Below are 14,596 nucleotides of genomic sequence, written 5' to 3'. Positions count from 1 at the left end.
GGAGGAACTTCTACATACAGAGGAAGGATTGACACACAACTCGTGGGGACGGCAAGACTGGTACAGCAGACCCTGCTCCATCTCTCACCATAGTTACCCAGTGCCCAGTCAGCGACATATAACACCCCTGTCTATGCTTACTGGTCCAAGTATCTGTGTTGAAATGCACCCTGCCACACACAGAGTTTCTCAAGGAAGCGGTGATGTTGTGTGCGACATGCTGGTGTAGCGCGGGCATGCCTTTCTTGGAGAAGGAGTGGCTACTGGGCATCGGCTCTTGGGGCACTGTGATTGGCACAAGGTCTCAAAAATCCTCTGTTCAAAAGGTTGGAAAGGCAGCATTTCTGTAGCCAACAGTTTGCAGATGCTGAAAGTCAACCTCTTAGGCATGTCATGCCCTTCTAAAATCATGTAAAACACAGCAAGGAGACTCCAACCACAGTCTCCCTCGTTTCCAAAAATTGGGCCACACACTCCCACACACACACACACACACACACACACACACACACACACCACTTGACTGGCATCAGTTGTCCCCCAGTGGCACTCTTAAAAAGATGCTTTGCATGAAGCACTCTCAAAAATACACCAGACTTTCACCTCCCATGGCTGACACAGGGGTAAAAAAGTCCTTTGTGATCAATGACTTGTTCATCTTGGTTCTTTTTGAAAAAAGCAAGGGGACTCCAATCACAGTCTCCCTTATTTCCACAAATTGGGCCACACACACACAAACACACACACACACACACACGCACCACTTGACTGGCATCAGTTGTCCCCCAGTTGCAATCTTAAAAAGATGCTTTTCATGAAGCACTCTCAAAAATACACCAGACTTTCACCTCCCCTGGCTTATACAGGGGTAGAAAAATCCTCTGTGATCGATGACTTGTTCATCTTGGTTCTTTTTGAAAAAAGCAAGGGGACTCCAACCACAGTCTCCCTTGTTTCCAAAAATTGGGCCACACACAGGCACACACACACACACACACACACACACACACACACACGCACACACGCACACACACACACACACACACACACACACACACACACACACATACATACACACACACACACACACACACCACTTGACTGGCATCAGTTGTCCCCCAGTTGCAATCTTTAAAAGATGCTTTGCATGAAGCACTCTCAAAAATACACCAGACTGTCCCCTCCCCTGGCTGACACAGGGGTAGAAAAGTCCTCTGTGATCCATGACTTGTTCATCTTGGTTCTTTTTGAAAAAAGCAAAGGGACTCCAACCACAGTCTCTCTCGTTTCCAAAAATTGGGACACACACACACACACACACACACACACACCACTTGACTGGCATCAGTTGTCCCCCAGTTACAATCTTAAAAAGATGCTTTGCATGAAGCACTCTCAAAAATACACCAGACTTTTGCCTCCCCTGGATGACACAGGGGTAGAAAAGTACTCTGTGATCCTTGACTTCCTCATCTTGATGAACGTTAGTCTGTCCACATTGTCAATGGACAGATGCGAGCGCTTATCTGTCAGCACACCCCCAGCAGCACTGAACACACGTTCCGAGAGAACGCTGGCTGCGCGACATGACAAGATCCCCAAGCCGTAAGTGGCGAGCTCAGGCAATTTATCCAGATTGGAAGCCTAAAATGAGCAAGGCTCAAGTTGCACAATAATGGCATCAATGTTCACTTGCAGATATACTCTTATATCTGTCTCCTCCTGTTTTTCCTCGTCCAGCTGTTTTTTGTTTTTTTTTGCATGAGTATATGTCTTTGTCACTTTCCCATGTGTTTGTGATGTCTTGGGAGTTGTTAGTCACCGTTTGGACACCTTTGAAAGTGTTTTCTATGTTGTTTCATGTGTTTATGTTTGCCTCCCATTGTTTTCAATGGTGTTCGAGAGGTTCGTCGAACGGTTCGTCGAACTCAACTCGATCGCGTCCTCCGTTTGACGAAACGAACCGAACTCGAGCCTTTAGAGGGTGGCTCATCTCTAGTGAACAGTGCTCTATGCAAGCCATCAGTATCCAGTTTTACCATCCTGCAATCACCCCCTCCATGTTTTGGAAGCATGTGTGTGATTTGCTCCTCATGCACCTGTGATGCCTCCACCTAGTGGGGGCTTAGCTGTATCCTGTTGGAGTAGTAGTTTTTGGCCTAGGTAATGTACAGCTGTAGTTCCATCTTTGCTGTAAGTAATGATTAGAGTTGAGCGCGGTTTGAGGTTCTCCAGTTCGCGGCTCGAGTGATTTTGGGGGCTGTTCTAGATCGAACTAGAACTCGAGCTTTTTGCTAAAGCTCGATAGTTCTAGATACGTTCGAGAACGGTTCTAGCAGCAAAAAGACCAGCTAATTACAAGCTGGCTTTCCGCTGTAATAGTGTAAGTCACTCTGTGACTCACACTATTATGAAATTTCAGTGTATAGTGTGCAAGAACAGCGCATTCAGATCACTGCTGTTTGGATAATGGCGATCGCCATTTTTTTTTTTTTTCCTTGTCTTCCTTCCCTAAGCGCACGCGTGTAGTGGGGCGGGCCAGCATGTCAGCCAATCCCAGACACACACACAGCTAAGTGGACTTTTAGCCAGAGAAGCAACGGCATGTGTGATAGGATGTCCATGTCACATGTCCCTGCATTATAAAAACGAGTATCTGCCCGTCCGGACGCCATTATCTCTTCTGCGTCTGTGTGTCAGTCCCCGCTGGCATAGCTCCTGTCTCCGATACTGCTGTGTACGCTCTATACACAGCGCTATACAGAATAGGGATAGAAGTTTCTTTCAGCCCTTGTAAGGGCTAATACCTGCAGGATCAGAGCCATAGGTGACAGTCAGGGCCGTAAAAACAGATTTTAACAGCTACACAAGATGACAGAGTCTGTATAGCTAAGGTCAGGGATTTCCTCACTGCATTTCCCCATTAGGAGGGATAGAAAGGAAGGCTTCCTTTCCCCTACCCAGACCCACAACCCTGCCACTGTACCCTCCTGCCCTTTGCACACTCAAACTCATTGTTACTAAGCCATTATACTAGCAAACACTGAGGAAACTTAGTGGCATCCTAAACGTGGCTGTTGGACTTCTGTATTGTCCCACTAGTGCAAAGATATTTGCAGCACGTCTGCCTGCATTGCACACTCAAGCTCATTTGTTACTAAGCCATTATACTAGCAAACACTGAGGAAACTTAGAGGCATCCTAAACGTGGCTGTTGGACTTCTGTATTGTCCCACTAGTGCAAAGATATTTGCAGCACGTCTGCCTGCATTGCACACTCAAACTCATTGTTACTAAGCCATTATACTAGCAAACACTGAGGAAACTTAGTGGCATCCTAATAGTGGCTGTTGGACTTCTGTATTGTCCCACTAGTGCAAAGATATTTGCAGCACGTCTGCCTGCATTGCACACTCAAACTCATTGTTACTAAGCCATTATACTAGCAAACACTGAGGAAACTTAGTGGCATCCTAATAGTGGCTGTTGGACTTCTGTATTGTCCCACTAGTGCAAAGATATTTGCAGCACGTCTGCCTGCATTGCACACTCAAACTCATTGTTACTAAGCCATTATACTAGCAAACACTGAGGAAACTTAGTGGCATCCTAAAAGTGGCTGTTGGACTTCTCTATTGTCCCACTAGTGCAAAGATATTTGTAGCACTTCTGTCTGCATTGCACACTCAAACTCATTGCTACTAAGCCATTATACTAGCAAACACTGAGGAAACTTAGTGGCATCCTAAAAGTGGCTGTTGGACTTCTGTATTGTCCCACTAGTGCAAAGATATTTGCAGCACGTCTGCCTGCATTGCACACTCAATCTCATTGTTACTAAGCCATTATACTAGCAAACTATGCTGCCAGTTTAAGGGCCATAGTTGCATTGTCAGGTATAATTATTGTTGTTCATTCTGCTGTTAATAAAGCTAGACCACTGCTGAAATCTACACCACCTCTCAAATTTTACTACCACATTTTAAGTGCAGAATCTTGTCGCAATCAAAATGAGTGGCAAAATGACAGATGCTGGTGGAAAGGGGAAGAGGCGTGTTGGAAAAGGAAAAAAAGGGTTTGTCCGTGGGGAAGGTTGCAAAGCTCCTTTAACATCTGCTGAAGATAGACCATCTTCCAGCAAAAGTAAGATGTCTACTACTTACCATGGACAATCCGATGTGCTCCCTTTTTTACGGACACGAACAACTGGAACAAAGGTAGATGATGGCCAAAAAAGGAAAATGCTTGAATGGATCTCAAGTGGTCCAACAAGTGCCCTCTCCGCCACCTCAACTACCGCATCCAAAAAACACCAGTCCTCTGAGTTGTCAGCCCAATCACACTTGCATTCTCCCAGCTCTGAAGTCTCCATCCGCCCTGCACAGTATGGTGGAACTGAGATGGCTGAGTCTGCAGAGCTGTTCAGTCACACTATAGCCTGGGAATCAGAAGTCTGCTCCCAAGCTACAGTGAGTACAGACCAGGAAATGGTCTGCAGTGATGCCCAGAACCTTTGTGACTCTGATTCAGGTCGTGAGGACCAAGTTTCTGAGCATAATGTTGACCCTTTTTCACAAACTGTAACACCTGTTGTTATAGACAATGAGGAACATACTGATGACGATGAGATGCAGATACCAGATTGGGATGCTAACTTAAATATTCGGTCAGGGAAAGAAGAGGCTCGGTCTGAGGGTGAGGGGAGTGCAAACACAACAATTGATGAGGAAGTTCTAGATCCCACCTACTGTCAACCCACAGTCAGGCACTCGAGGAGGTCAACAAAGGCGGTGGAGGAGGATGCAACCGACGACGAAGTTACCTTGCGCCTTCCTAGACAGAGTCGGAGCACTGGTAGCACGTCTACAACTGCATCCTCAGCCACCACTCTGCCTCTGAGCACTAGTCGGGGTGGCTCAGCACGTCGCATGCCCTCTAAGCCTTGCCTAGCCTGGTCCTTTTTTGACATAGCAAAAGATCGCCCAAATTATGTGATCTGTAAAATTTGTCGTGATTCTGTTGGGCAAAACTTCAGCAGTTTGACAACTTCTTCCATGAATCGTCACATTCAGCTCACCGTGCTGCAATGCGGCCTAGCGGAGCGAACCATCCACCGCCTGCCCCTTCCAGTGCATCCGCGCGCTCTTCATCTTCTAGGACTGTGGGGACAGCTGTCACACCTAGTTTTCCACGCACAACTTCCACCACTTTAACCGCAACAGGCAGTTTGCTTGGTAGGTCGTCAGTTGGTTTGGAAGGGGAAACAAGTGCGTGTGTACAGCTCTCTCAGACATCGATAGCACCAACGTTGGATGAAGGCAACATCATGTCTATGCCTGCACTTTCCTCACAAAGCTGCATTTTTCCAGGGACACCCTACTCAACACCGTCTACACACAGCAGCCAGATCTCTGTCCCTCAGATGTGGACAAATAAAAGGCCATTTCCTGTGACCCATGACAAAGCTAAGAGATTGACTTTATCCCTCTGTAAGCTCTTGGCTACCGAAATGCTGCCTTTCCGCCTGGTGGACACACAGGATTTTAGAGACCTTATGTCTGTCGCTGTGCCCCAGTACCAGATGCCCAGTCGCCACTACTTCTCTAAGAGAGGTGTGCCCGTGCTACTCCAGCATGTCGCACACAACATCACCGCTTCCTTGAGAAACTCTGTGTGTGAACGGGTGCATTTCACCACCGATACTTGGACCAGTAAGCATGGAGAGGGACATTACATGTCGCTGACTGGGCACTGGGTAACTATGGTGATAGATGGTGAAGGGTCTGCTGCACAAGTCTTGCCGTCCCCACGACTTGTGTGTCAATCCTCTGTCTGTCCAAGTTCCGCCACTGCTTCTCCCTCCTCCACCTTATCTGGGTCCTCCACCTCCGCCCCAAGCCTGCCTGGTCAGGCCACTAGCGTTCTCACTGCGCAGAAGGAATCACGCACCCCTCATTACTATGCTGGCAGCAGAGCGCAACGGCATCAGGTGGTCTTTAGCTTGATATGTCTTGGAAATAGGAGTCACACAGCGACTGAGTTGTGGGCAGCTCTGGAGACTGAGATTAATAAATGGTTGTCTCCACTCCACCTGCAGCCTGGTAAGGCCGTGTGCGACAATGCTGCAAACCTGGGTGCGGCCCTTCGCCTGGGCAAGGTGACACACGTGCCTTGTATGGCTCCCGTGTTGAACCTTGTTGTCCAGCAATTTTTAACACACTATCCCGGCCTAGATGGCCTTCTGACCAGCGCACGAAAACTGTCTGCTCACTTCTGCCGTTCAACCACCGCAGATGAGCGACTTGCATCGCTCCAGAATTCTTTCGGCCTGCCGGTTCATCGCCTGAAATACGATGTGCCGACACGCTGGAATTCGACTCTCCACATGTTACAGCGACTATGGCAGCACCGCCGAGCCCTGGTGCAATATGTCATGACGTATAGCCTGGGCCAACGAGATGCAGAGGTGGGGCAGATCACCCTGATGGAGTGGTCTCAGATAAAGGACCTATGCACCCTTCTGCACAGTTTCGACATGGCGACGAATATGTTTAGCGCTGACAATGCCAATCAGCATGACAATTCCAGTCATTTACATGCTGGAGCACACGCTAAACACTATTCGGAGTAAGGGGGTGGGACAACAGGAAGGGGAGGAACTACAGGAGGATTCATATGCACAAGACACAACAACATCACCAAGGTCCAGACGTTCATCATCACCAACGCGGCAGGCATGGGACCATGGGGGACAGGGATCAACAAGAGCACATGGTAGCAGGCGAAATGTTGAGGAAGGTGCAGGAGAACATGAAGAAATGGAGGACGAACTGTCCATGGACATGGAAGACTCAGCGGATGAGGGAGACCTTGGTCAAATTTCAGTTGAAAGAGGTTGGGGGGAGATGTCAGAGGAAGAAAGAACGGTTAGCACCTCTATGGCACAAACACAGCATGGACTTGGTCCGCATGGCTGCGCAAGACACATGAGCGCCTTCTTGCTGCACTACCTCCAACATGACCCTCGTATTGTCAAAATTAGAAGTGATGATGACTACTGGCTTGCCACACTATTAGATCCCCGGTACAAGTCCAAATTTTGTGACATAATTCCAGCCATAGAAAGGGACGCACGTATGCAGGAGTATCAGCAGAAGCTGTTACTCGATCTTAGCTCGGCTTTTCCATCAAACAACCGTGCAGGTGCAGGGAATGAATCTCCCAGTTGTAACTTGACAAACATGGGACGGTCTCGTCATCTTCAACAGTCTACCCGTACCAGTAGCACCGTATCTGGTGCTGGTAACAGCAATTGTATTGAATCTTTTCATAATTTTTTTAGACCGTCCTTTGCAAGGCCACCAGAGACAACAAGTCTGACACATAGTCAACAGCTGGAGAGGATGATACAGGAGTATCTCCAAATGAACATCGATGCCATGACTTTGCAAATGAAGCCTTGCTCATTTTGGGCTTCAAATCTTGAAAAATGGCCAGAGCTCTCCACTTACGCCTTGGAGATTTTGTCGTGTCCAGCTGCCAGCGTTGTCTCTGAACGTGTCTTCAGTGCTGCTGGGTGTGTGCTGACAGATAAGCGCACGCGTCTGTCCAGTGACAATGTGGACAGACTAACGTTCATCAAAATGAACAAGTCATGGATCCACAAGGATTTTACTACCCCTGTGTCATCCTGGGGAGAGTAAATGCTTGTGGATTTGGAATGTGCTTGATGCAAATCAAAACATCCTGTTTGCAACTAGGGCACAAAGGCTTTTTTTTGAAAAAAGGGAGACTCCGCTTGGAGTAACCCTTGCTTGCCGTGTTTTTAAAAGGAGCCAAGATGAACAGATCTGGGATCAGGAAAGACTTAGCTACCTACCCCGGTGTCATCCTGGGGACGGTGAAGGATGGCATATTTTTGAATGTGCTTGATGCAAATCTAGCTGTGAAGTGTACAACTGGGGCACAAGTGCTGCCACTGAAGGGGTGAGTGTGTGTGTGGCCCAATTTTTGGAAAAAAGGGAGACTCCGCTTGGAGTAACCCTTGCTTACATTGTTTTTAAAAATGATCCAAGATGAACAGATCTGGGATCAGGAAAGACTTTGCTTCCTACCCCGGGGTCATCATGGAAACGGTTAAGTATGGTGTATTTTTGATTGTGCTTGATGCAAATCTAGCTGTGAAGTGTACAACTGGGGCACAAGTGCTGCCACTGAAGGGGTGAGTGCCTGTGTGGCCCAATTTTTGGAAAAAAGGGAGACACCGCTTGGAGTAACCCTTGCTTACATTGTTTTTAAAAATGATCCAAGATGAACAGATCTGGGATCAGGAAAGACTTTGCTTCCTACCCCGGGGTCATCCTGGAAACGGTTAAGTATGGCGTATTTTTGATTGTGCTTGATGCAAATCTAGCTGTGAAGTGTACAACTGGGGCACAAGTGCTGCCACTGAAGGGGTGAGTGCCTGTGTGGCCCAATTTTTGGAAAAAAGGGAGACTCCGCTTGGAGTAACCCTTGCTTGCTGTGTTTTTTAAAAGGAGCCAAGATGAACAAGTCATGGTTCAGCAAAGACTTTGCTACCTACCCCGGTGCAATCCTGAGGACGGAAAAGGATGGCGTATTTTTGAATGTGCTTGATGCAAATCTAGCTATGAAGTGTACAACTGGGGCACAAGTTCTGCCACTGAAGGGGTGGGTGTGTGTGTGGCCCAATTTTTGGAAAAAAGGGAGACTCCACTTGGAGTAACCCTTGCTTGCTGTGTTTTTTAAAAGGAGCCAAGATGAACAAGTCATGGTTCAGCAAAGACTTTGCTACCTACCCCGGTGCAATCCTGAGGACGGGAAAGGATGGCATATTTTTGAATGTGCTTGATGCAAATCTAGCTATGAAGTGTACAACTGGGGCACAAGTTCTGCCACTGAAGGGGTGGGTGTGTGTGTGGCCCAATTTTTGGAAAAAAGGGAGAACTCCGCTTGGAGTCACCTTGTGGTGTTTTACATGATTTTAGAAGGGCGTGCCATGCCTATATCTGCGTCTTCTCCTCTTTTTCCTTGTCCAGCTCTTTTGTTTTCGCATGAGTATATGTCCTTGTCACTTTCCCATGTGTTTGTGTTGTGTTGTGAGTTGTTTGTCACCTTTTGGACACCTTTGAGGGTGTTTTCTAGGTGTTTTTATGTGTTTGTGATTGCCTGCCATTGTTTCCTATGTGGTTCGAGTTTGGTTCGTCGAATGTTCGACGAACTGAACTCGAACGGGACCTCCGTTCGACGAACCGAACTCAAGCCGAACCAAGGCCGGTTCGCTCATCTCTAGTAATGAGATTTATTCCTCTTTTTTGTTGCTTTTTTATATTATATATAGTGTAGGGACCTACAAGCATGAGGTTCCCGTGACGAGGGTTGTAGGCTTCCGTCTTATGGCCATAAAACCAACTAAAAACCTCATATATTTTTGTACAGGATACAACCAGGCCCCTTTTTGTTAGGGTTTGCATATTCGAGTTCCTGTCCCTGTATGATGCCAAGTTGGGGTACGGCTTAGCAGCCCGCCTGATCTAATAGTATGGGCGTCTCCTAATAGGCTGCGGGTTTGTGACTTTGCATCTGCTAGTGTGAACAGTGCTCTATGCAAGGTATCAATGTGCAGTTTTCCCAACCAGCAATCGCCTCCTCAATGTTTTAAAAGCGTGTGTGGGATTTTCTCCTCCTGCACCTGTAATGCCTCCACCTACTGGGGGCTTAGCTGTATCCTGCCGGAGTAATAGGTTTTGGCCTAGGTAATGTACATCTGCAGTTCCATCTTTGCTGTAAGTAAAGTTAGTACACCGCAATTTTTGTATGCAATTAACAATATAACATACTTCCCTTTATGGGAGGCACCATCAATTAACAGTTTCAAACATTTTCAACAGTTACCGGTCAACAGTATCATCATGCTATAAAATATCAACATTTGTATATGAAAAAAAACAGTTATTCATTCTTGACTGCTGGTGGGGCCAGAGGACTGCTCCCAGCCCCTTGGCTCTGGGTACTCAAGGGAAATCCACAGGCAAAGTGTCCAACTTTGTAGCAGCGCCAGCAGATCAGCTGCCCATCAGCATCGTACCGGTCGGGAACCGGTGGCAGCGGGCTCCTTCCGCGTTGCCGCCAGGGGAGGTAATCTGCACTGGAAGCCAGTTTAATGGTTGCAGGATGCTGAGTCCCTTGCTTGGATTGCACCGCTTTGGTCAGAGCAGCCATGCCCTGAATCAGTTCCAGGACCTGGGGCCGCAGTCAAAACAAGCTGTACAGTCTATCTTTGAAGTCACTCAGGTATGCGGTTCTCCTCAGTGGACATGTCCTTGCAGTCATGGGGTATCCTGCTGGCTGCTGGCAGTGGGGATCTCTTTCGCGCCTTTTGCGAGTACCGCCAACGACGGCACGCCCCTTCTTTTCCCACGCAGAATGATTAATGGCGACTGTCCTTTTTAAACAATACATTAAACACAGTCCTGCTAGGCGCACAATACCTGGGTTTGGCCCGGGCATGTTATCCTGTTCGTGACGCCAAATTGTGGAACCCAGGAGGTCAGGGGGTTCAGGTCTGTTCTGGCACCTGTTACTGATCACCAGGCCGGTGTGGAGGTCTGGGATGTCATGGTGGCCTGCCCGGTTTTGTGCCCTGAGGTGTCAACAATAAAAGGAGGAGATAGGAGTTGATAATGGGGGTTGTTGTTGTGACTCCACCTGTAGTACGCGGCCAGGGATTAGCCGCCGCTGCTGTCACTGTCCTCCAGGGCGGATGGTAATAGCAGCAAAGATGGTTTTGCTCCCCACAGGTGGAGGTGGCCCCTGGGAGGATGATGAGGGTTGAAGTAATGGTGGCAGGGGCTGTTGGCGCTGAGGCACAGGGGCGGTGGCACTGGTAATAAGAATATGACTCGGCTGCTGCGGTTCCAGGTTGTTTTACTCACTGTTATGCTGCGCGCCCGGGTAGTACCGATCACCTGCTCTGATGGGCCCCGTCGACCTCGGATAAGTTGGAAGAAGCTACCGTTGTTTGGGAAATGCCTTTTCTAAGACCCGGGCTGAGCGTTCCTCTCCAAGCCACAGGCCCCTTGAAATAAAAAAAAGGAAGAAGGTACTGGTGTCCTGTCGCCAGAACTGAAGTTTTGGGTAGACTGACTGAAGATTATATGAGTTGCTCCTACTTCTACCCCAAGTGGAACTCGCCCCCCAGGTTGCTGGATTCAGTGACCTGGAAAGTCGCATGCTTCGTGAAGGCCACCCCCTATCTACCCTTGGCCATCCCCCCAGTGGGAAGGCACCTGACTGTATGTAAAGTGTGAATGTGGAACACCGGTGATTAACCCCCTCTTTACCCGAGGCGAATATCGCACCTTAAATAAGGTGCAGACTCTGTGGCAACTAGAGCCGCAGGGGCGCCACACATGTACCTGTTCATGTTTGTAATAGTCAAATATATTACAATTTCTGCCTCTACTCAGTTGTTGTTTACAATGCTGGCAGATAACAGAAGTTGGGACATTTTTGCGGTCTGAAGAAAAGGCCCAGTCCAGGCAAATCTTTCTGTGAACCGCAGACCCGCAACTACTGCTGGCCACAGCCAGAGTTGTGGCTGAGGATGCAGTGCTTCTCATGGTTTCATCACTACGTGTTTGTGCGGGAATCACCACTGTAACAACCCCGGCTTCCTCCTCCTCGTCATCTGCTGAGCTACTGAGCTGCGAGCCTGTGGATTCACACCAAGTGGGATCTTAAGTTCGTCATCATGCTACATGTTGTCCCCCTCCTCCTCTTGGTGATCTGACATCACAAATCAAAAGGGTCTGTGGAGCCTCTGTTAGGAGTCTCGACACGGAAAATAGCCAGATATCCCTCAGGGAAGAACCTGGCCAAGGAGTGGCTCTTTTTAGAAGACCACCATAACCACCATATTAAGTGGCCCTTTTAGTCAATATCCAGCTCTTGGCGAGTTTAAAGATATGACAAGGGAAATACCAAGGCCAGGTATCCATCCACAGACAGCTGTTTTGGGGTATTGCCCCTCATCAGTTTGGAGTAGAATTCTGGCTAGGTGGGAGCAATGTCTAGTAGACCAGCAAGACAAAACAATCACTGATCTCGGGGAGACCAGCCAGAGAAAACACTGCCCGCAGCCAGTGAAGGCGCTCAACACAGTGAAGTTCTAGATGCATTGCCCCCTGGGAAGTGTGCAAATCAAAAGGGTCAGTGGAGCCTCTGTTAGGAGTCTCGACAAATGAAAATAGCCAGATATCCCTTCGGGAAGGACATAGCCAAGGAGTGGCTCTTTTTAGGAGACCACCATAATTACCATATTAAGTGGCCCTTTTAGTCAAGACTCCTAACAGAGTCTCCACGGACCCTTTTGATTTGCATACTTCCCAGGGGGCAATGCACCTAGGATTTCACTGTGTTGAGCGCCTTCGTTGGCTGCCAGCAATGTTTTCTCTGGATGGTCTCCCCGAGATCAGTGATTGTTTTGTCTTGCTGGTCTACTAGGCATTGCACCCACCTAGCCAGAATCCTACTGCACACAGTTGAGGGGCAATACCCCGAAACAGCTGTCTGTGGATGGATACCTGGCCTTGGTATTTCCCTTGTCATATATTTAAACTCGTCAAGAGCTGGATATTGACTAAAAGGGCTACTTAATATGGTGGTTAGGTGGTCTCCTAAAAAAAGCCACTCCTTGGCTAGGTCCTTCCTGGAGGGATATCTGGCTATTTTCCATGTCAAAACTCCTAACTAGAGATGAGCCACCCCCCTAGCTTTCGAGTTCGGTTCGCTGAATGGAGGCTCCATTTGACGAACGTTCGATGAACCGTTTGACAAACTACTTGAACCCCATTGAAAACAATGGGAGGCAAACACAAACACATAAAAACATATTATAAATGTACACATACAGTTAATAAACATTGCCATAACACTTACAGGTCCCCGCGACGCGTCCTGCCTCTGTCTCCCTCCGCTTTTCCTTCCGATAATCGGTGCGTCCGCCCGGTAACCAGCACTAATGATAGGACCTATCGCGACGTCAAAATAGCATGTGACCAGTCACGTGTCTATTATCTCATTGGTTACAGACTGGTCACATGGCTAGACGTCATGCTAGCTCCTGTCAGTGCATCTCTCCGGTACGTGGTGCTCGTTTGAGCATGTCCATGTACCGGCGAAATGCTCTGGCACATGGTCGACTCCCCGTTCCTGAATGTGGGTGCTTTTTACAGAGTCAGCCCACATGCAGGGACTAGCTGTCACAGCCGGTAAATAGCGGCATCGGGAGTCACGTGATCGGAGCACCGTTGCTATGGTAATCCGCCTGTCAGCAGTGACGTCACCGCTTACAGCACGCAGCTTCAGCTCACTCACTGAGTGATTAGACTGCACGGAGCAGCAGTATCTTTCTCCCATGCAGTGCTGTCTGATGTAGCAGAGCTGCATGGGTTGAAGGAGAAAGAAGACCATGGATCGTGGAGGGCTGACAGGGAGTAATAAACATGGAGTCTCTAAGTGTGTCTGTGTATTTATTTCTATTGAAGTATTTTTTCTCTGTGTGGTGTCTTTTTTTAACCCTTTATTGGAGATTCTTAATGGCTGGGTCAAACTTGCCTGACATTAAGAATCTCTGGCTTAATACTAGCTACTAAAACAAAGCTAGTATTAACTCCTTATTACCTAATGAGCCACCCGGCTTCAGGGCTGCTGGAAGAGTTGGATACAGCGCCAGATGATGGCCCTTCTATGAAAGCGCCATTTGCGGTCCGCAAAAAAACGATCCGTTTTTTTTCACAGATGCATCCGTGTGGCATCCGTTTCCGTTCCATATACGGTCCTTATACTATCTGTTTGTCATCTGTATGCCTTCCATTTTTTGCGTACTGCAAAAAAACTGAAGGAGGGAAAATACATAAATTTACCCAGGATCCATAGCTTCAACCTACATGGGTCGGTCACATGTTCACTCCAGTGCCATTTTCTACTGGTTTTTACAGCGTAGAGCGCTCTGGTGATTTTCTTGTGCTTGTACACTTCATATCAGTCTTTTCTGTCATTATAAATGGCAAAAAAACACATATGTCCCACTATCCTGCATTTTGTAATTTTGCACCCTTTGGTGCCTTTCATGTGGCACTCAAGGGTGCCTAGCCTTGTATTTAGCCAAAAAAATAAATACATTTTAAAAAAAAAATGACGTGGGGTTCCCCCTATTTTTGATAGCCAGCTAGGGTAAAGCAGATGGCTGCAGCCTGCAGACCACAACTGGCAGCTTCACCTTGGCTGGTAATCCAAAACTGAGGGCACCCCACGCTGTTATTTTAAATTAAATAATTAATTAAAAAAAAAAAACACGTAGGGGTCCCCCCAAAATTGGATCACCAGCCAAGGTAAAGTGGACAGCTGGGGTCTGATATTCTCAGACTAGGAAGGTTCATGGTTATTGGACTCTTCCCAGCCTAAAAATAGCAGGCTGCAGCCGCCTCAGAAGTGGCGCATCCATTAGATGCGCCAAACCTAGTGCTTCGCTCCAGCTTATCCCGTTGCCCTGGTGCGGTGGCAAATAGGGTAA

The sequence above is a fragment of the Anomaloglossus baeobatrachus genome, chromosome 1 (assembly GCF_048569485.1).
Source record: "Anomaloglossus baeobatrachus isolate aAnoBae1 chromosome 1, aAnoBae1.hap1, whole genome shotgun sequence".
NCBI lineage: Eukaryota > Metazoa > Chordata > Amphibia > Anura > Aromobatidae > Anomaloglossus > Anomaloglossus baeobatrachus.
The sequence above is the reverse complement of the archived record's forward strand: the minus strand, read 5'-3'. Positions refer to the sequence as shown.